Genomic DNA, 20316 nt, shown 5'->3' with positions numbered 1-20316 from the left:
ACATTTGAAAAGTAAGAAAGTTTTGTTAATCTTGAAAAAGAGGTAGGTTTAGGGATGCAAATGTAGGTTCATGGCCAATTTAGCAGCAAATCTTTGTGAGGCCATTAAAAAAATTCCCTGGCCCGTGGGGTTTATCCACAGCGGGGCTTTGCTGGCTGCCGGCTCCTGTCAGTGCAGGGGCTGCTGCAGCCTTGTAGGACCACGCCAGGGCAGAAACCTGCTCTGCAACAGCTTGCAGGTGGGCCAAGAGCCAGTGTGATTCCCTGCCGAAATACCAGTGTACAGCAGAAATATCCCATGGGGAGTTCTCCCAGACTTCCATGCTCTGTGTGAGGAACCCCTGGGTAGCTGATGTTACAAAGAGGGTACATTGTGGCTGACACAGTGTGTGTTTTCTCACCGCTCTGCTCTCCCCCCCACCCCGAGATGAAGATCTGTATCTTAAAGCCTGATGTCAAATTTTGTTTAGTTTTCTGGATTTATTTGCATGGGACATGAGTTGTTGGAAGACGTTTTCTGGCCAGAAAACAGCTGACAAATGTGGAAAGTGTCTTAGTTTTCTCATGCTTCCTGAGTGATCCCAAAAGGAGTTTCACCCTCCTGTAGTTTTAAGAGATCGGAACAGTTCACTCTGTAAAAAGATAGGTACAGAAACATTTCTTGTTCATCACTAATTTCCGTGGCCATTTGAGGATGAAACAGAGCAGAAAGATATCTTTGTTTTCCCTACTAATGTGTATATATCTTTTCTTTCTCTTTTTTTTTAGCATACGGATTAACTGACCCCTTTGACAAGTTTATGGAGCTGCCATCTCTCTGCTTGCTGTACTTTCCATTTCTGAGAGGAGAAAGTGGTGTATGAGATCAGAGGAAAATGCCTCGGACAAAGCAGATACATCCTAGAAATCTGAGAGGTATGTAGCTGTCAACTGAGAAAGAAAAGCTCTTGGGAAACTCGGTTGCAGTTTCAATTACGAGGTTAAAGTAATACGTATTGAAGAAGTCTGTTTTGATCCAAAAATCGTTTGCAAGCAAGTTTTAGGAGTCACCCACAAGACAGCTCTAATTTTGAGATAAATAAGTGGAATCTGTTCTTATTCCTGCAGTCTGTGTGCTTGACAGCATTCTTGAAACCCTCCAGCTTACAGCAATAACCAACGTGAAGTTTGAAAATGTAGTTTCCTTACCAGAGTATTTACAGTTGAAATATACAGGGAGGTGGGAATTGCGTGTAACGTAGAAGCAGCACGAGATGTGACAGCCAGTAGTTGTTTTTCTTAATAGTAATCAGTTTGCCTTGCTTTGGAGGGGATCAGACTCCCTTCCCATGCGTGCCTTTGCACTATTTATCGTCTCTGTCACCCACGCTGCCTCAGGAATTGCTAGGTTTGACCTTGGTCTCCTCACTGTCCTGCCTTCACACAGCTGAACGGTAGATCCTTGGCTTTGGAAAGGAGCAAGCAGGCAGGCGACCTGTTCCACAAACTGGCAAGATTTTTATATCCAGACATTTCCTTGAACAAAATCCCAGTGTGCTTAACCGAGCCCAGGATTGGCAGATAAGCGTGAGGAATCTGATCCTGTGATTATTTGTTATTGTCTTGGTAGAAGTGGCCCTGGAGGGACTAAATGAGGGGAAAAATGCAGGTCAGTTGATGAACAGATGTGTATGTTGAGGGAGAATGTGCTTCCATCCCCACCCTCTTACGCAGCTTTTGGGAGAACATGCTTCCACCTGCACCCTCATGTCATCAGCTTTTTTGATGCCTACTTTGAAGTTGTAGTGTGGAAGCATCCCTTCAGAGAATAGAAGCAATTACGAAGCTGCAAACAACATAAAGTTTAAGGGACACGGACAGGATTTGATTCCCTCTTTAACTTTTTATGCCAAAACCCAGCAAACATCCGCATGTGTTTCATTGAGTTTATAGCTGGGAGGCTCTCAAGTGTGAGCTTATACAGCTATATCCGAGACCTTGTGTTTGTGGACTGTGTCACTGCCATCGCTAGCAATCTTCTGCTGGACCAGACATCTCTGCAGTGTCTTTAGTCAGGAAGTGCTGGGCAGCGTTGCTCGGTGTGATGGATAAACCTCCGTCACAGATCAGGAATTTCACATTTAGGTGATGCCGTTTCCCCTTCTTACTGAACGTGAAGCAATAAATTAGAGCCTGATTTTCAATATTGCTGTTTGCCAGGTTGCTGACATAGCTGAGCTTATGTTTTCTGATCAAATTTGAGAGTGATCTAGCTTTAGTACTGTCTGATATCTACTCTTGTATTGCTTGAAACTTAAGAGGAGTTAAGTCTATTGTAAAGCTTTCTATTTGCTGAAGTAAATGCATTTAAAATAAATAATCTAATTAACTCTTAATTGTGTAAGAAATTAATTGCATTATTTTTTTTTGTCTTGTGTAATTTCCCCAGTCATTTAGCTTTTGTTGCTCCCTGTAATAGCACTTTTCATCGGTTCCTGTTTTTCCACAATTAATTGAGTTCTTGAATGAATTAAGATGGGTTAAATGTTGAGAAGGGAGATAGATGTATACAGTGAACCCATAATTTGAAATGATGTTGGAACGGTTACATGATTGTTAAAACTACACAGGTGCTGGAAACTTCAACATGTTGTAAGCATATATCGCTACTATCATGGGTTATTAGAGGTGAAGTGATTTGAAAAATCAGTTTACTTCTCATTAATTATGCCCTATTTCCATTTTTAGTCTAGATAATGAGGAGAACTGGATTTCAGTTTCTTTAGTCATTTTATCAGTCTCTTAGAATATTGCAGAAAATATTTGTTTAAACCCTCATTTTTTACTGGAACTTGAGGATGCTGAAGGATTTCACAGGTCTGTTTCTGACAGCTGCTTTTTACTGTATGCAAAGTTAGACCCGTCTTAAGTTGACCATCTTACCATTTAAACTTTAAAAAATGTGTCGCACCTGTGGTTTAGCTCATGGTAATTAGTACTGATGGTAACTAAATCTGCAAAAAGAATAAATGTCTGTGGTCGAAGGTGAAAATCGTCAAACTCTTAGGTTTTATAACTTTCGGAAAACAAAGATGTAAGGTGAAGCAACCTGTATTTTTAGGTTGAAAGGTATTTTTAAGTTGTCTAAACCTGATTGTCTCCTTTTGTACTATGTACAAAAAACGCTCTGTGGCCTTACCTGGCTTTTCTCTCCCTTGTCCCACCTCCTCTCATTGCCTCATAGTGATCAAATCACCAACAGGTTAACTGGACTTGTCCAGAGCCTGTCAATGTTTAACTTTTTTGAGAGATCACTTTGGAACAACCCTTGACACTCTCTGTCCCGTTGTGCATCAGATGAGTTACTTGGGTTGCACTTGCCGTCCAAATCAGTCTGGAGAATGAACAACCAAGTCCAATAACCGAGAGTATTTTGCCCTAAAAAAAGCCCAACACAATCTCTCTTTTCCCCCCTCTAAAGACACACCACACAGGAAAAAAAAAAACAGCAAACCAAACCACTATACACACTCCCACTACACACACTCTCATTAGTTAATTTGAGGTTTTCTGCAGCATAGGAATAAGTTTTGAATGTTTTAATACTGCCTGTGTTTACCATAAGCAACCTTGTTGTCTAGGGAAAATGAAGTAGAGTTGTTTAACATAGAGAGCTGAATTTAAGATTTTGGCAGGAAACCTTAAGGCTCTTCTTTCTGTGACATGGCTTTATTTTACTCATTTTGTATACTTCTGAGAGAGCTGACAGCCCTTGGCAGATTAGCACTGGCCCTGAAGTATTTGGATCAGTGAAGATCAAATTTATTTTTTGGTGGGTTTTTTGTATGCTGAGGCTCTCTTCCCCCTCCCCCTTCTTGGCTTTCACTGTCTGTTTTTAGATGAGTCAATATAGTGCTATACGAACCTGATTTTTACAGCAGGAAAAAAGAAACTGTATCAAGAAGACAGGATATAGGAAGCATTATTAAAAAAAAATAAATCAGTTAGCCGTTTGTTTTCATGACTGTGGTAGCGACATGGTTTTAATTGCCGAATGTGGCTCAATATGTGTGTTGTATCTGAAGGGCTCAAATAAGGCGCCTGCTGTGATGTGCTCATATCATTATGTTGTTTTGTCACATAGACCTTCCCTCCTTTTCGCTGCAAATATGTCCTTAACTTGAAAAATGTTGCTACCCTGTTTCCCCCAAAATAAGACAGGGTCTTATCTTAATTTTTGTTCCAAAACTTATTACTTTTTTACATATATAGCTGCCTGGACACTATGTAAATTGACTTTTTTTAATGAACTGTAACTAGGGCTTATTTTTGGAGTAGGGCTTTTATTTTGAGCATCCTCCAAAATCCTGAAAAATCATGGGCTTATCTTTGGGGAAACAGGGCATCAGCAGTGAAGTCATGGTCATCCCCAGAAGTAGGGATGAGCAGCTAAAATTTGAGGGAAATTACAGTTTTGCAGGTCTCAAGAGGATATGAATATGGATTCGATGCATGCAAGTTCCAAAAAATGGTTAGTAGTTTCAAAAGTGAAGGCCAAAGGCATGCCTAAGAAAAACCTGGCATGGGTTACCTGTTGGCTACATGGCTGGAACTGAGACTTTCAGCAGGTCTTCCTGGTGTTGTCTTGGTCTCTGAAATTTTTCAGTCACCTATCATGTTGCTAATGAAAAGCATCATCAGTTCCCCCCATCCCCCAAAAATGTGTGCCGTGAAAGAGGAAAACATCTGTCTTATTCAGACATCCAGAGGTCATTTTTTCTTAATTTACTCTATTTGTTGCATGATGGTTTAGCCCACTAAAACTAACAAAAAGACTACTTTGCATGCAGTTGCACCCTGTATTTACACGGCCAATTGATACAGAGGTGTAACAAAACATTTCACAGAAGCTGTCATGTATTCCCAGAAGTACAGTTACATTAGAGAATCATGCTTTTAGCAGGGCTGAGTGGGCTTGGTTTGTTGTCAGATGGTTGTGAGGATATAGAAGGAAAAAAGCCTCATATTTTCCTTTACTTAAAAGTACCCAGTTGCAGAGTTTAAAATGAAAACTCATTTATTATGTGTACAGCATTTAGCACGGTGCTCTGATTCACCAGTATAAAACTGTAACAGAAATGTTTTGAACTTAATCTCTTTCTAGATAAGCCTTCTGTTATTTTTCAGAGTACAAGTTGTTGCTCTTTCTGTTTTTGCTTCTCAGTCAAATATTTCTATTTGAAACAAATGGCGGATGGGCCCAACAAATGGTGGATGGGCCTGTGAAGTTCAACAGCTGTCTCCAAATCTTTTAACACTTTGCGTTTGATAAGGAAATGCAAGTATAATATGAATAGCCTTGCTCGACAGCTTGATAGCTTTGCATTGATCTGAAAACCGTGTGTAAGTTTGCTGGAAAGCTGGATACATTCTGGGTCTTAGGATGTCCAAAAGAGCTAGGCATCTATTGTGGCTTAAGTGTGATTTAGCAAAAGCTCTTTGAGTTGGTTTAAAATTGTAATGTGTTTTCAGTGCTGAAACAGGCCTGTCTACACTGAAAGCTAACAGGTTGATATTTCTTATTAGTGTTTGGTCATGTAGTTTATAAAATTTGAGAATTGGTTGGTGTATTGGTGTGCTGTGTTCATGATTGGCATCAAATGACTTAAAAAAAATCCCCGAACACACACTGAGACTTCTCAAAGCTCACTTCTAGAACTTATGCTTGTTTGGTTCAAAAGAAGTATGCAAGCACAACATTTGACTTTTGGGTTTTGGTATTGGTTTTGGCACAAAAATGATACGCCGATATAGAATATTTCTGAGGGGTTGTTGATGCGGTATTGGTACATCAGGAGTACTAGTGTCTGTGCTCTGTGGCATACCTGTGGACATCTGTAAAGATGTTGCATATGTGTCTTGCTCAGATTTCTGGAGCACGTGTAAGCTGGAACAAGAAGTCAGAGCTTTGACTCAGTGACTTTGATATGTAAGTATCCCTTGATTTGGCAGTGGTTCTTGCTTCTGCATATCAGATTGCTTCTTAAAATTTATTGTACAAACTAAATTTGAAACTAAAACCTCCCCCATGAAGGTAGAAAGAGTGCATGGCTCTGTTTGTATATTGTCAGCTGGAGTACCAGGAGATGCACCTGTAATACAGTGAATAGACTAGATCTCTTGTACACTGTAGAAGTAGTCTCTGCATGCCGCATAGTCCTCATCTGGGATGTGTAATGATAGTGTTTCTCTTTTCTTGTTTTTGTTTTACTTGTTTATAGTGTAAGATCTTTAGGCTGTTTCTTTTGGTGTGTATGGTCCAACATCTTGCACATCAGAGATCATCTTGGCTGCACCCATTAAATTATATTGTAATGTGAATAATGTCTATATGTCACAAGTTTAACACGTTACATGTTAAAACTCTACAAAATACTCTGTGGTGTAAAAAAAAGGCTGGATTTAAAACTGTAATTTGCCACCCTTTCATATCACCTGTCCTCTCTCTGACTCTCTGTTCCGTGTCCCTAAACTGGATGATGTGTTTTCAGTGGGACCTAGTCCTGTTCACTGCACAGAATGGTTGGGGCTTATGTCAGTAGCCACAGGTGATGGACAGAAGCCTGCTGCGAGTAGGTTGCAAGAGGGGAAGGAATGGTAGGGTGGATAAGACTGTTCAGTATTGCCTTGAGACGACTGCCTTTAATTCTTGTCTCTGACATCGAATTTCCTATGTGAGACTGAGTGATTTCGTTGCACTAAACCTTTGCAGCCAGCCACTAATTGCCTGTGCTGTGTTTTGCCTGTGTTGGGAAGCCTATGCAAAAGTTCCGAGTTTCTGCAACAACTGTGGTTGGTCCACTATGGCTACAATTTGGGTGTAAAGCACTGCAAAAGTGCTAAGTAGCTTTAAAATAAATAAGTAAATAAATCAGGGTCTAGGTTATTCAAGTTGGAGATCCACAATTAACCAACACTTTCGGTAGATCTCTTTGTGTCTCTGTTTTCTGCCTGTAAATTGATGATACTGGTACCACAGCAGCTGCTAAGGGTTGGGAAGATAAAGTTGTTAGTGTTGTGAAGCAGGTGCTTGGAGGCTAAATAATGGAAAAGTTGATGAAGAAACTGGTAGTCAACAGAGCCAAGCAGTGAGCACAGCCCGTTTTGTGCACTGGTTCAGTTTGCGTAAACACCCTTACTTTTGGCATTCTCCAGCTTCTAACTGCTTCGCTTCACAATCTTAACATTTAAAAGGTATTCTTAAAGGTTACTTCCTAGCTTTTAAAATAGCAAACTAAAAGACCAAGAAATTCCACTGTATTGAACCACGACACTTCTCATATGAGTCATCGACGTGTTGGGACCTCTAAGTGCAAGGCAGGCTTTCACCGTGTGCTGGTGTACCCCACATGGACCAGGAGAGTGGAGAAGGAAATTGCTGCCATCGGTGAGTGCTCATCATCATCCTGCAGAGTTTCGAGCTGTTGCTGAGAAAGCACCTGCAGGCAGGAGGTGCAGGAGAAGTAGATACTCCAGAGAGGAGTATCTTTAATGTCGTCGTTTCCCGCTTGGTTTTGAGACGGGTTGAAGCCATTGCCGATGGAGGAGGAGGAAGTGAAGAGGTCCTACCTTCCCCCAGCTCAACGCTTGTTCCCCACGTTGTGTTGCCCTCCTCATTGCTGTGTTTGCTGGCCCTGCAGTGGGAAAGGCAGCGGTACCCAGAGTGAGTTCCACCAGTATCATGGGCCGGGGGCTAATTTTTGCACTGGGTTGGTTGGTTCCCTGATGCCGTACACCCCGATGCTGTGGTGGCCGCCTGGGAGGGACAACACAGAACCTCCTGTTTGCGCTTGTTGTGAAACTATGTTGGAAATCCCTTATTTGCTACGTGTAAGCAGCAAGCTTTTTGAGCTTCTTTGATTGTCCAAAGACAGGTATAGATTTCCATAAGGATAACAAAAGGTGTGTCCCTTATTTCTGGTTTCTTTGCTTTTCCCTCCAGAACCCTGCTTCTGTTGGCAAATTTAAAAACTGGGAAGCGTTGGAGGTTCTTAATGGATATCTTTAAGAATTGTAGTGTACTGGTAAACCAGCAGGAAACTGAACTGGTCTCTGTTGACACCTTAATTAAAAATAAAATAAAACATTCCCTCACAAATTTGGTGTAGAACATTCATTCAGAATGAACAAACGTTGGCTAAGATTTAAGCAATTAAAAAGAGGTCCAGAAAACCAAACTTGATTGTAGCTGGCACTGTCAACTTTGAACATGTATTTATAGATTAGGAAAAGAAAATGGGGATAATGCAGAGTCTGCTGGACACAGACAGTGGCATAAATAGGTACTTTCAGAGGGAGTTAAAATAACATGAAGAAGGATAGAAGAATGGTATTTTATGTATCAGGATTGCAAAGAAATGCCTGCAAGAATGTTGATGGAAGAAAAATAATAGAGGAAAGAGCCTAGTTCTGTTCTCTTGATCGTAAAAAGCAACAAATTTTATTTTTTGTGGAATATAAAATCATAACAAATGCAGTTAAAATTAGGCTTGAGCTGGAAGAAATTGGTGAAGGGGAGGGTTAAAAAAATTGAATTCATACTGAAACAAAAAAAGCAGCCATGAACTGGGGCTTGAAAGAGCAGTATAAGCCAGTTAGATTTTTTTTTTTTCAGAATATAGTGCAGTGGAAACAGTGCAGATCTGTAACTCTCCCTCACCTTTCTGTCCTGTATCTTCTTTATTGCTAATCGAGCATGGAGTAAGAAATGCTGCAGAATTTGACATTTGCTGAAGCATGAACTTCAGTGTGGTAGGAAGGTCATGAAAAAAATTGCATCTGTGAAAAGAGAAACAAAAAGTAAGATTTCAGCAGTTGCTGTTTTAAACATTTCTGTTAAAGCAGGCGGTTGGCTCTGGGATGAAACTGAGTCCAGTCTGTTGAGCCCAGGAGCAAGTACATTCTGTAAGAGTCTAGCTTCTTACGAGCATTTAGAACAATATGACTTTTTGTTTCTTTGTTTGTTTAAATTGTTGCATCTCATAATAGATTTTGAGTTGCTGTGAGTGTGTATGGTAACTTAATGTGTGTGTGGGGTCTATATGTGTGAACTTAAAAAACCAACCAAACCAAACCCCCAAGGGCCACTTCCAATGTGTAACCATTAGAAATCAACATGTAAAAGGCAAAATCCTGGATAGGCTGGAGAAGCTTGGTTGAGAGAGTCTCCTCGTGGGTTTATGGTCATCTACATCTTAAAGGGCTGTCATTAAAAGGGCGAATGCTTATGGTCTCATGATTTTCTTAATTGTTTTTTCCTGCTTTAAAACTGTGCAAGTTTCTCTATTGGCACACACGTCAGGATTTTCAGACTTTGAAGGCATCGGTCCAGGAGGCTTTGCAGTTGTGGGCTGTGTGACTGCACAAGTCTTACATCTAGCCCAATAAACTTCCCAAGAGCATAGTTACCATTTGAAAATATCTTGTTGCACTGAATCCTTATTTGCAGTGCAGTACTGTTTCCTTCAAACTTGTCGTGCTTGAAAGGGTTTGGGTGATAAAGACCTGCTGCTCAAGGCGAGGAAGAATCCCTTGGTGGGGTGGACAGGAGTGCAGGTCCTTGCTCAGGGAGCTCAGTAACAGCACACAGTTGTCTGTTAGGGAGTAGCATCTGACTTAACACTTTGCAAAATTGCTGGAGAGGTGAAAACTATTGTCTTTTTCCTAACCAGAGTCAGTCAGTATCACCAAAACAGTCAACCTGTTAGCCCACCTTGAAGTACTGAGGAAGCTTAGAAAAATACTCCGGTTTTGGAGTTGTGTTGTTTTGGTTTGGTGCTTAAAGCTGAATAATTTCTAAATACTTTTTATTCCCTTTCATGGCATCAATTTTGAGTTTCTTCTTACAGTCACAAAATTTTATTTCAAATTGCAAAGTGCTCTAAATATTTATGCTGGAAGATGTAAAGGAGACTTCCTAGAGCTACACATTTTCAAAGAGCTGTTTATACCAGTATATATTTCCTAGACTTGTTCATTCTTTGGTATGTTAGACTTCTGTACTAAGCATTTCAGTTCAGTAACGTCTTATGAGATTATCGAGGGAGAAACTCAGGCTCTTATTCATTTGCAAAAGTATGATTTTTTCCTTGCTATGTTAAAACAGATGAATAAACTGGACTTCAGATTTCCAAATTAGATGAGTTGAGCAAAGCGCAGCCTTTCCCTGCACTTGCTTAAATGTACAACTCAGAATACTTACATTGAGAAGGAGGGGACAAAAACCAAAACCCCGCGGCAGATGTTTGGAGCCTTCAGTGACGCATTTGTGGGGGAAGTGGGGAAGCTGTAGTTGGGTAGGCGAGGCAGTAATGTTTGTTTTTATGTAAAAGCTTTTTAAATGCCCTTGAAGCTTCTCTCAGAATGAGGCTGGTTGGTGAATATGCTGACTGAGCAATTCCCCTATGACTTTTGGGGGCAAGCTGAAGAAGAAATGTCTTTGTAACAATCCACAGGTTGTGAAAATCGGAAGGGGGATTTTTGTTAAGGCAAAGCTGAAAAAGCCTGTGTACTTGAAAATTTAATCTTAAGATTTTGCTGATACTCGTATTATCAAACCTGGTTAATGGGGTACACTGGGTGTAGCATCTTTAATTGCCAGCAGAAGCAAGTAGAGAATGCGTGTTCGTATGTTAAAATACCCTGTGACCTTTCTTCCCCCTGAATTCCCATGTGTTTAAAAGGTTAGTTCCCACCAAGTCCCCTTGGTAAATCCTTGGGGCAGCCCTGCTGGGAGAAGGTTTGGAAGGAACTGTGGGGAGGAGAAGCTGCGGTTCAGCAGGAGCCGGCGGGGGCACAGCGTCGCTACAAAACACCCATATGTGTGTGTTCATAGTTACCTATGAAATATGTGGCTTACGCCCTGCCAGCGGTGTTAATCATGGAATATCCAGAGCACACCGCATGATTTCCTTTGATTTTTGGCCTAATTTGGGGGGATGGGAAGTTGAGTAAGTTAATGTTGAACCGTATTGTTTTTAACTACTGAGCTCTGTTAAGTCACATGGGAGATTGCACACTTGGTCTTACCCTAAAGTTTGCAATGCAGACACAAAACAGAGCCAGGAAAAAGAAGTGTTTAGAAATGGCACTTAAACTGAAATTTCTGTGGTGGTTTTGCTGTTATGTTACCTATAAAGAATCTCTAGGCAGTGTGCTTTTTGAAGAGGAGTACATGTCTCTTGCACAGTAGATATAAAGATCTTACCTTTCTCCCTGATTCAGGATTTCTGACAGAAAGAAGTATTTCTGTCCCAAATCTGTGAAGGAAACATAATTGCGTATCTATTGATTGTATTTGAAATATTTTGCTCTTATTTTTATTAGCAAAATAGGTAATGTTCCAAAATGTTCCTCTAAGTATGTATACTGTAATAGTTTAATGCCTTGAATCTTACGCTGAAGAAGGCCATTCTCTTTTAAAGGGCAGTGCTTTTGTGGCTAAGAGGCAGTTTAGGAACTATGAAAATACTGAACTTTATTGCAGGGATAATTTAATAATTTTCAAACAAATCTTTATGTAGTGTTCACAGGGGGCTTACTGAATTAGTCTCAAGTATTGCATGCATTTGTTAATGGGGTTGGCATAGTACCTACCTTTTTTCACTATAACAATCTATGGAACATTTCATTGTGTTTCCCACTGGTGTGTTTTTTCTTTCTTTTAACCAAAATATATTTTTGTGCCAATAAAAGCTTACATTTATTTTAGAACACTGTGTATCCATGTTATGTCCACATGTTTCAAAATAGTGTTTTCTATGTTTTTGTTTCTTAAAATTCTAGAATATAACCTGGAACAGTGATGTATCTGCTGGAGATAGCAGAGGAATTGCTGTTCTGGTACCCGATGATTTCACTTCTGACTTGTGAAATGCAGTTTGTCTTGAGTTCCTCTTCAACAAGGCTTGGTCCAGGGATGGCTGTAGAACCTCGTTTCTCACAGATGAGAAACCCGTTGATGCAGTGGTAGAAAGAAAGAGCCATTTTTTGTTGGGCTGCTGACACTGTGTAAACTGTCCATCTTCTCTCTCTTAGACTCATTAATTAGGCTGGTCATTTAGCCTTGCTCAGAAGCCTTGCAGTCTGAACAGTTTATGGTTTCTGGAAGCTCTCAGTTGTCCTGGTGTTCTCCTCTCCATGTTCAAGAGTACTGTCAAGGCAAACTTCGAAATTCCTGGTGGAGCAGGTTGGGATCTCTCTTTGCCTGAGGGATCCCAGATCCCAGAGCGAGGGGCCACCATAGGCAGATCGGGGCACGTCCCAGAGCTCGTGGGAAGGTTTCACGGGCATCTGGGCAGGATTTGGACTCGGCACAAAACAGCTTTGAATGATTAATGTTTTTCCAGTATCTTATGGCTGGCGTCTATCACGCCTTTTCAAAAATAAATGACTAGCACACTTCTCTTAAAGACTATAAGTTTAACTTTTTTCTTCACATCTTCCCCCTCACAACCCAGTGCTGTATTTTATTTTCCCCATTTTATGCTTTTTTTTTTCCTGTGACTTCCAGTTCTCACTATCTGTGACTATTGCTTCTCTACTTTTCTGCCTGCTATTGCAAATATAACCAATAGTCTAGCAGGCATCTAGAAAATAGGCAAATTCATAATATCATCTTTGCTGATCTTTTCCTCTTGTTCTTAAGCCTCACAAACCTTTCATATTGCTAAGTTCTTACATGCTTTGGTTTGCACCTTGAACAAATTCATAGGCATAAAGACATTTCTACTGAAGTGACCCTGAGTTTACATGATGAGGCCTTAAAAGATACAGTTAACAAACGATGTTCCTCAGGAATAACATCTTTACAGTGCTTTGAGAAAGCAGAACAAGGCATTTGCTATAGGGAAGCATGTTGTATTAAGAATTGGGGTACAGGGGGTTGAAGAATGTGGTATCTTGTCTGTAGCCTGCTCAGGAAGTATTGCCAAGTAATGGATTTTCAGTGTACCTGAAAACCGACCCCATTATTTTAGGCAGTATTTGTACAAACAGTGTCTCCAAGCTGAAAGAGCAAGTGTGTGAGTGGTTGCATTTCTCATAGGTGTGTATAAACACATTTAGGACTGTTTGGAAGTATAAAAAAGGAGTTAATATTAAAATATTTCATCTAACTTTTACAGTAATTTTTGTACTTTTTTTTTTTTTTGATAAAAGTTCTTGATTTCCCCATCCTGTAGGAGATTCACATTCAAGCAGCTTTTTTTTTCTTTTTTAGTGCATCGAGGCTAAAAGATTCAACCTGTTGAGATCCTTTCTTACGGAGCTTAGTATGTCTCCTGTGGTCAGGCATTAAAGGCTTGTTAATTTCTGATTTTCAATTTGACTGGGAAATAACAATTTGCACAGCATGGCTAGTTACAGTCCTAGCTCACCGATGTTGGCTCATTCTAGTTGGATATATTAATTATAAAAAGCTATTTAAAAATCCTTGGAAACAGGGAGAAATATGAAAGTTAATGTCTTACAGGTGGAAAATAGTAGCTTGAAAAGGATGTAGTGGTCAGTGTTTTCCGGAGCTGAAAGTTCCTGGTTAACCGCTTACTTCTACAGGGGCATTCTGAACCTAGAAACGCTTTAAAGTCTACTGATGCGAGGAAAAGGGGCAGAGGAGACAAAGCCTGGTTTTAAGCTAACAGAAAGGCTTAACGTAGGTGCACAATTATGTACTTGTTACCTGCAAGTTAATTTCAGCCCTGCATTTCTAGTAAACACTGACGTAAAACACGTCTCATGAGCCAACATTCTAACTAATCAGCTTTTTCTCCAAGGGGCTTTAAAAACACAGTTTTGACAACAGTAGCTAAGATAACATTTTATAGAAGAACCCCCAGTAAACAGAAAGAAAGCAAGCTGATAATCAGTTTTGATGAATGCATCTTTATTCCAGTATTTAAATATTTACATCCTGATTAGCATGTAGTTGTATTTAAATACAAAATTTTACTTTTGTGGACTTTGACGCATGGAGAGTGGAGATAAACTCTCAGATGCGCTAAAGGCTGGGGCTGTCAGGTCAAAAACGTGCAGGAGATGCACCCGCCTAAGCCTTGTAAAGTGATACCTGCATGACTGATATTTTCACGCAGTTTTAGGATTATGGGATTTCTTAATCTGGCATGGGTAAAGGAAAAAGTGTGAAAGCGGGTTGGTTTTACTTTTTTATTTTATTATTTTTGCAAATTTTCCTTAGTCTACAACAGACTTAACTTTCATCTGAAGTATTAAGGCTTTTGTTCATGAGCTAAATGTCCTGCTCCTCATTTTGTTGAAGGCAAAGAAAGTTGAGTATGTGCAAAAGTTTGTGAGATTGTTCTATGTTATTTTAAGAATTGCCAGTTTATGGCAGCATCTGATCATTCAAATCTGCATTTCCTTTTTTTTATTTACTTCAATTATGCATGCAGAATAGTTACTATTTCTTATGTTTTTTGTTTTTTGTTGTTTGGTGTTTTTTTTATGTAAAAGCACTGATTCTTGCAACAGTTGTTGGGTACCAGAATATATAGCATTTTACTTTGCCAACTCAATTCTGCTGCAAAGTTGAGACTTCTGGGCAGAAGAGCATGTACATCTTTCTGGGTTACAGATCCTGACTTTATGAAAAGCTGACTGATTCCAAAGAAAGATTGGCCTGCCACGTAAGCACGCCATAAGAAAACAAGCATCTGACAGCTCTGTGGCCTAAAGTAGTAGATCTGACACAGGCATATGGAAAATTCACACAACGGAGATACTGTATCAAAACAATTTCTGTAGAGAGGCAAAACCAAATCCTTTCCCTCCTTTCCTCCCTCCTTTGCTTTACTGTAACTCTCTGGTTTTTACATTGTTTGCTTCTCATGTTTTGTCTTTTAAATGATCCCTCTTTAAAAACCAACATCTGACACAAGGATTGAACAGCTCCTTGAATAATTTTTAGGTGGAATGATTGAACTTTGAAGGGGAGTATTCGCATGGAGATGTCATCAGGAAGGTAGGACGTTTTTGAAAGTCCGTGGTCCCTCTTCCACTTAATGTGACTGTCTGAAAGGAGAGAAAACATTTTGTACTCGTGCATTGGAAAGGAAACGCTTCTGTAGAATAATCTGTCTTTCTTCCAAAGAAAACTTGATTTTCTTTCTGTGCCGTCGGATTACACAAACCTTTTACACATGGCATATCTTTGTTGCATTAGTTTTGATATGCTATGCAAGGTTTTGAATTAATCTTCTACCCGGGCTTGTAGAGCAAAGACTTGTGTTTACACAGATGGACTTCTGTTGTTTTGGTGAACTGGCGGAGGTTTTGGGAACTGTGAAGGAAAAGAAAGTAAACGTAGGCAAGCAACAAATAAAACATTTGTCTTTCTCTTACAACAGGCAAATCTATAACTGATCTTGCAGATTTGTTTTCTTCTTTTTTTTTCCCCTCCTGCCGTGAGTGTTTTAATAGCTGTTAGACATAAGCAGGATCAAACCCAAGTGATTCACAATTGTCAGTTTTTCTGCATAGGTAATGCCTGAAACACTCGGTGCTTTGTGGTTTTACTATTGCATTGGTGTTGGAGTACCATTCAGTGCAGCCCACTTTCTTCTCTCTGCTAGGAGAAAAATGAAGAAAATAGCTAGAACTGACTGAGGCATTCATGCTGTCATTTCTCTCTGTCCTCCATGAAGTGGTCTGAGATCAAAGCAATTAAACGGTGACATATTTTGCACTGACTGTCATGGGGGCTTCCATATTTTTAGATGCACTTTTTTCAACAGGGTTTTCAAAATAAGGTATTGCTGTTGCAACTACTGCAAAGTCAAGAAGAGGATGCGTGAGGGGATTAAGAGACATTAACTGAGGTGTGTAGGCACCTGCTCCCTGCTAAAGCCTGAGGAGCTGTTGTGCCTGAAGCCATTGCTCGATCAGGCCCTGGGATGAATCGTAGAATGTCCTGAGTTGGAAGGGACCCACAAGGATCATCGAGTCCAACTCCTGTCCCTGCACAGGACAACCCCACAGGTCACACCATGTGTCTGAGGACATTGCTCAGTCTCCTCTTGAACACTGTCAGGCTTGGGGCCATGACACCTCCCTGGGGAGCCTGTTCCAGTGCTCCACCACCCTCTGGGGGAAGAAGTTTTCTAATGTTTCCGTTGCTTGATGATTGTTGTTTAGGGTGACGCTGGGGGATGAAGCCAGGTCTTTCCTGGCTGCCCTGGGTTGCAGTGGTCATTGCTGACCTGCTGTTTTCCAACAGAAACCTTTATTTAAGATTTTGAGCTGTGTGGCTCTCTTCACAAGACTCCCCCCAGTCATGTATTTGTGCCTAGTGCTACAGGGTGTAGATTAATGAGACAGAGATATTTGTCCGGGGGCCTGTGCCTTGCTGTGCCACTGGGACATGACTCCAAACAGCATCACGAGCTCCAGGAGCTGCCCAGTCTGCTCTTCCCTCGTAGGAGTTTCATTTGAGGGAGGCTGTCTGTGGTGAATGAATTATTGAAATGGAGTGCCTGAAGATACAGTTAGACTTTCATTCATCCTGAGAAGTAATTAACAACTGGATGTCTCGCTGCTGAGAATTAGTTCCCTTTGGTAGTGGCCGATTCCTCCTCTGTGTCCCTGTGTCTACATCTGTGTGTCTTTGGTTCAGGTGGACTCTTGCAATGGCTATGGCAGATGTGCTTCTGAATGTGTAGAGCTATGTGTATGGCGAGCCTATGCATTGGATTAGGGCTCACAATCTTTCATTTCTGAGGCAGGAGCCTTGCAGGTTCAGGGGTGCCTGTCCACAGGCATGTACAGGCTGTGGGTTTCTGCTCTGGCTGCAGCCTCCGTGAAGCAGCTGATTGTGCCTGGGGAGCTGCATTAGCTTAGGAAACACAAAACATGAATCCATGGGGATTAGAGCCTTGTGGCAAGATGAAGGGAATAGGCTTCAGGTTGTCTGAAGGCTGGAAAAGTTATTCTTCGTCGCCGTTGCCACCTCTGTGCCCAGGAGTGCTGAGGAACTGGGTATGATGCTGCGTGGTGGAAGTTGTCATGGGTTTATCCTTTATGTGTGCCCGTGTGAGAAAAGCATGTTTGATAAACAAATTTTAAAACACCTGGTTTACTCCTTCTGCCTTATATGTAAATCCTGCCGTGGGAACTGGATATATGCTTACTTAGCATTTAAAAGTTGTCAAAGGCTAATGATGCTGCAGTGTGGGTGCGTGAATCCACGCTGTAGCTTTTTGTGTCATATCAGTGACCAAGTATGTGGAAACCATCCAGGAGTCTGCTAAAGGACAGAGAAGGGGCTGTCGCTGTCTTGGCATTTTACTTTGCTTGCCTGGTAAAGCTCTGCCTGATACACACATTGCTTTGCTTTTTTTGGTGCTCTTACAAGCTGTGCTAAATAATCATTATAATAACAACACAGACTTTTAGCTAAAAAAATCCATTGGAAAAAAAGCTGAGTTTTTTCCAGAGGCGAATTCAATCTCTCCACCCGTTTTCTCTCTTCAGAAACTGGAACTCAGGAGTCGCTACAGTAATGCTCTTCCAAGTCACGCTGTTGCTTCATCCTCTTCCTAATAACTGTGCTCCTGTGGTGGTGAGGGAGTACAGCAATGTTCCCAAGCTCAGTGTATACAAAATCCTTGATACAGTCAGAAAAAAGGTATAAGTTTGCAGTTAAGTGGATAAATACATTCCCCAAGGAGAACTTTGTACCTGTTTGTAACTGAGAGTAATGTTGGTGCATGCAGCTGCGAGGAAGGGGGAGGTAAATACTTTGGCTGAGTTGCCTTTGCTTCTTCATGATTTTTCCCTTTCCATTCACGCTTAATGCCCATGGAAGTATTTTTTCCTTAGAGGTTATTTTATTTGATTTTCTTTTTTTTAATCAAGAAAAATTATGTACTGAGTATATAAATTATGTGCAGTGTATCTTACCTTAAAAACTAGATTAAAATAATGTATTTGTGCAGCTGAGACAAGACCTGGAAATTAGAAAAGTGGATTTGTGGCTTTTCGTTCAATATTGATTCATTTTATGTGTACTCCTGTCCTGTACTGAGCCGAGGCTTTTACTTTGCAGAAAAAGAAAAGTGTGTACTTGTGTCAAGAGCATAATTCCTAGTTATTTTCAGCAGGTGCTTAAATACGTTTGTAAGTTCCAGCTTATAGCTGAGCAATTCATCCTCTACCCCCTGTTCGTAAATTCCTAGCTGAGGACATGACAAGGGGTTTGAGTGTATAAATGATACCTTTTTTTTTCAGTGTGGGATTCCTATTTAGAGCCCAGGCCTAAAAATACTAAACGTTTCCACAAACAATTCCTGTGCACTGCGTGTTGAGTGATACAGCTACAACCAAGGAGATAGCTTCTGAGAATTTCCCAAATGACTGCAGGAGTCCAAGCCGAGCTAGTTTATATATAGTTTTTATTATTGGTCATCCACTCTTACCAGAAATCCAAATGTGCTTGAATCATGCAGAAGATTAATGACACAAAATGAGTGTGGCTGCAGGACTAAAGTTTCTTTGGTGTACCATAGAAGATACAGTAACTTCCAGTTAATGGCTTCAAAATATTTTACGGAATGCAAATGAGCAAGTTAAGGCATGTAAACAAAAGTTGTCAGACTTCTTTCCAAAGTAAGTGTGTGAATTACGTGCTGTTGAAATGTATGACTTGATTACAAGAAACAATTTTGTATCAGCGCTGTCATTTTCCAGTGGAGTGTTTCAATAAATGCATGCTTAAAAAACAAAACCTCAAAACATTCCCAGTAAGTAAAAGGGCAAAGCCAAAGGCAATAGAGAAACTTTATAAGGGCAAGCAATGATCCTGCTAAAGTAGTAGAAAATCTTGCATGAGGGAGCCTGAATTGCTTCGTTTTAGGAATGTTTCAACACAACAGGAATTTGAGTGGCTGCTGATTTGAAATATGAAGTTCAGCATGGAAGTTAGTAGGCTTATGAGTTCAGCTGTTTCTCAGTGCTCATCTCCAGTAGCCATATAGGTATATTTATGCAGCATCACAACCATGATTTTTTTCTTTTTCCTGCTCCATACTGTACTTTCCTTGGGAAGATTCCTGGTCTGGTGATTGTGGAATTTCACGTCACAGTGCCCTCTTTCCAAGTTAAATCTCTGCAGCAGCAGGCGAGTGGCATAGGGAACCTGTTCATCACGGCCGCATCCACCGGCTACAAGTTTTCTCGTTGCTCAGAGTGGGAAGGGCCAGTCATTTACTCAGGTGATTGGCAAAGCAATGGATGAGAGTGGTGCTGTGGCTTGATGGGTTTCACCAGTATCTTTATTTATATCAGAATGGTTTCAAGTACAATGTGGAATTCACAGCAGTGTGGGAGAGCTCAGTGGCCTCTGTGGAGCCGGAGAGTTTTTGTCTCTATTTTTGACACAGTTGAGACCACCCCTAAAAGTGATGAACAGGGTGACTTTTGCAGACTCGTCAGTGGTGCCCATTGGCACTCAAGTCAGTAAATGTGGCTCAGAGTCCACCTGGGTCTGCTGTTTCCCGACTAACAAATGTCAGTCTTAAACAAAACTAGCATCAGGCACCACTTACACCAGCAGGGCTTGTAGTCCAACATGTGCCCATGAGTAGCCATATTTTTCACTCTGTGTATTTACAGTCTGAACTGTAAGTGATGCTTGAATTATTTTTAAGTTTATTTCCGGCTATTTTTTGATGGAATAATTAGATTATTCTCATAGACTGGGATGGGCTGTGTGTTTTTTAGTGCTGTGAAGGTTTCAAGTATCATTTTTTTTACTCACCTCAACCTCTGTAGAAATTCACTTCCAAGAAAAGTTAACACCAAATTCTCTACTTCCTTTGAGGACACAGAAGAAGGAAAACATCTTTTTTTGTTTGTTTGTTCCCCCCCTAAATCCTATCTGTGTTTGATCCTGGCAAGTGTTTGCCCTCTTTGCCCGTATTTCTTGTTAGTGACTGATCTGATTTGTATTTCTGCTTGCATGAGAATGTATCCTGAATTTACAGAGGTTTGTTTCAGGGTCCTGTTTACCTGAGAACTGACTTTTTGGGGTTTGTGTTGTTTGTGTTTTTATTTTTTTTTTTTTCTTTTCATTCCTGGCAGTAGATTTACACTCACTGTTTCTACTATTTCAGCTCTAATTTCTAAACATTATTGGAACTGTAATGTAGTTGTGTCCATGAAATGTCAGATTGCCATTCATAAGAGACACTTTTGCGTTTTTTTTGGGTTATTTTTAACCAGTGGCTCATCTAGTCTACAGATGAGTGGGACTGTTGAGCCAGAGGCA

The 20316-nt window shown here is 40.6% G+C and overlaps 1 protein-coding gene across 2 annotated transcripts in view; it reads left to right on the top strand.

Annotated features, from left to right (window-relative positions):
* The first annotated feature begins 787 nt into the window (after window positions 1-787).
* Window positions 788-20316, top strand: part of HIVEP1 (HIVEP zinc finger 1) — a 120714-nt gene continuing 101185 nt past the window's right edge. For both annotated transcript variants that reach the window (XM_065052412.1, XM_065052411.1), the window contains exon 1: window positions 788-914. The gene's annotated coding sequence lies outside the window, so the exon portion shown is untranslated. The remainder of the gene's footprint in view (window positions 915-20316) is intronic.

Source organism: Columba livia, chromosome 2, assembly GCF_036013475.1.
Source record: "Columba livia isolate bColLiv1 breed racing homer chromosome 2, bColLiv1.pat.W.v2, whole genome shotgun sequence".
NCBI lineage: Eukaryota > Metazoa > Chordata > Aves > Columbiformes > Columbidae > Columba > Columba livia.
Note: the sequence above shows the minus strand (reverse complement) of the source record. Positions and strands in the feature narration are given on the sequence as shown.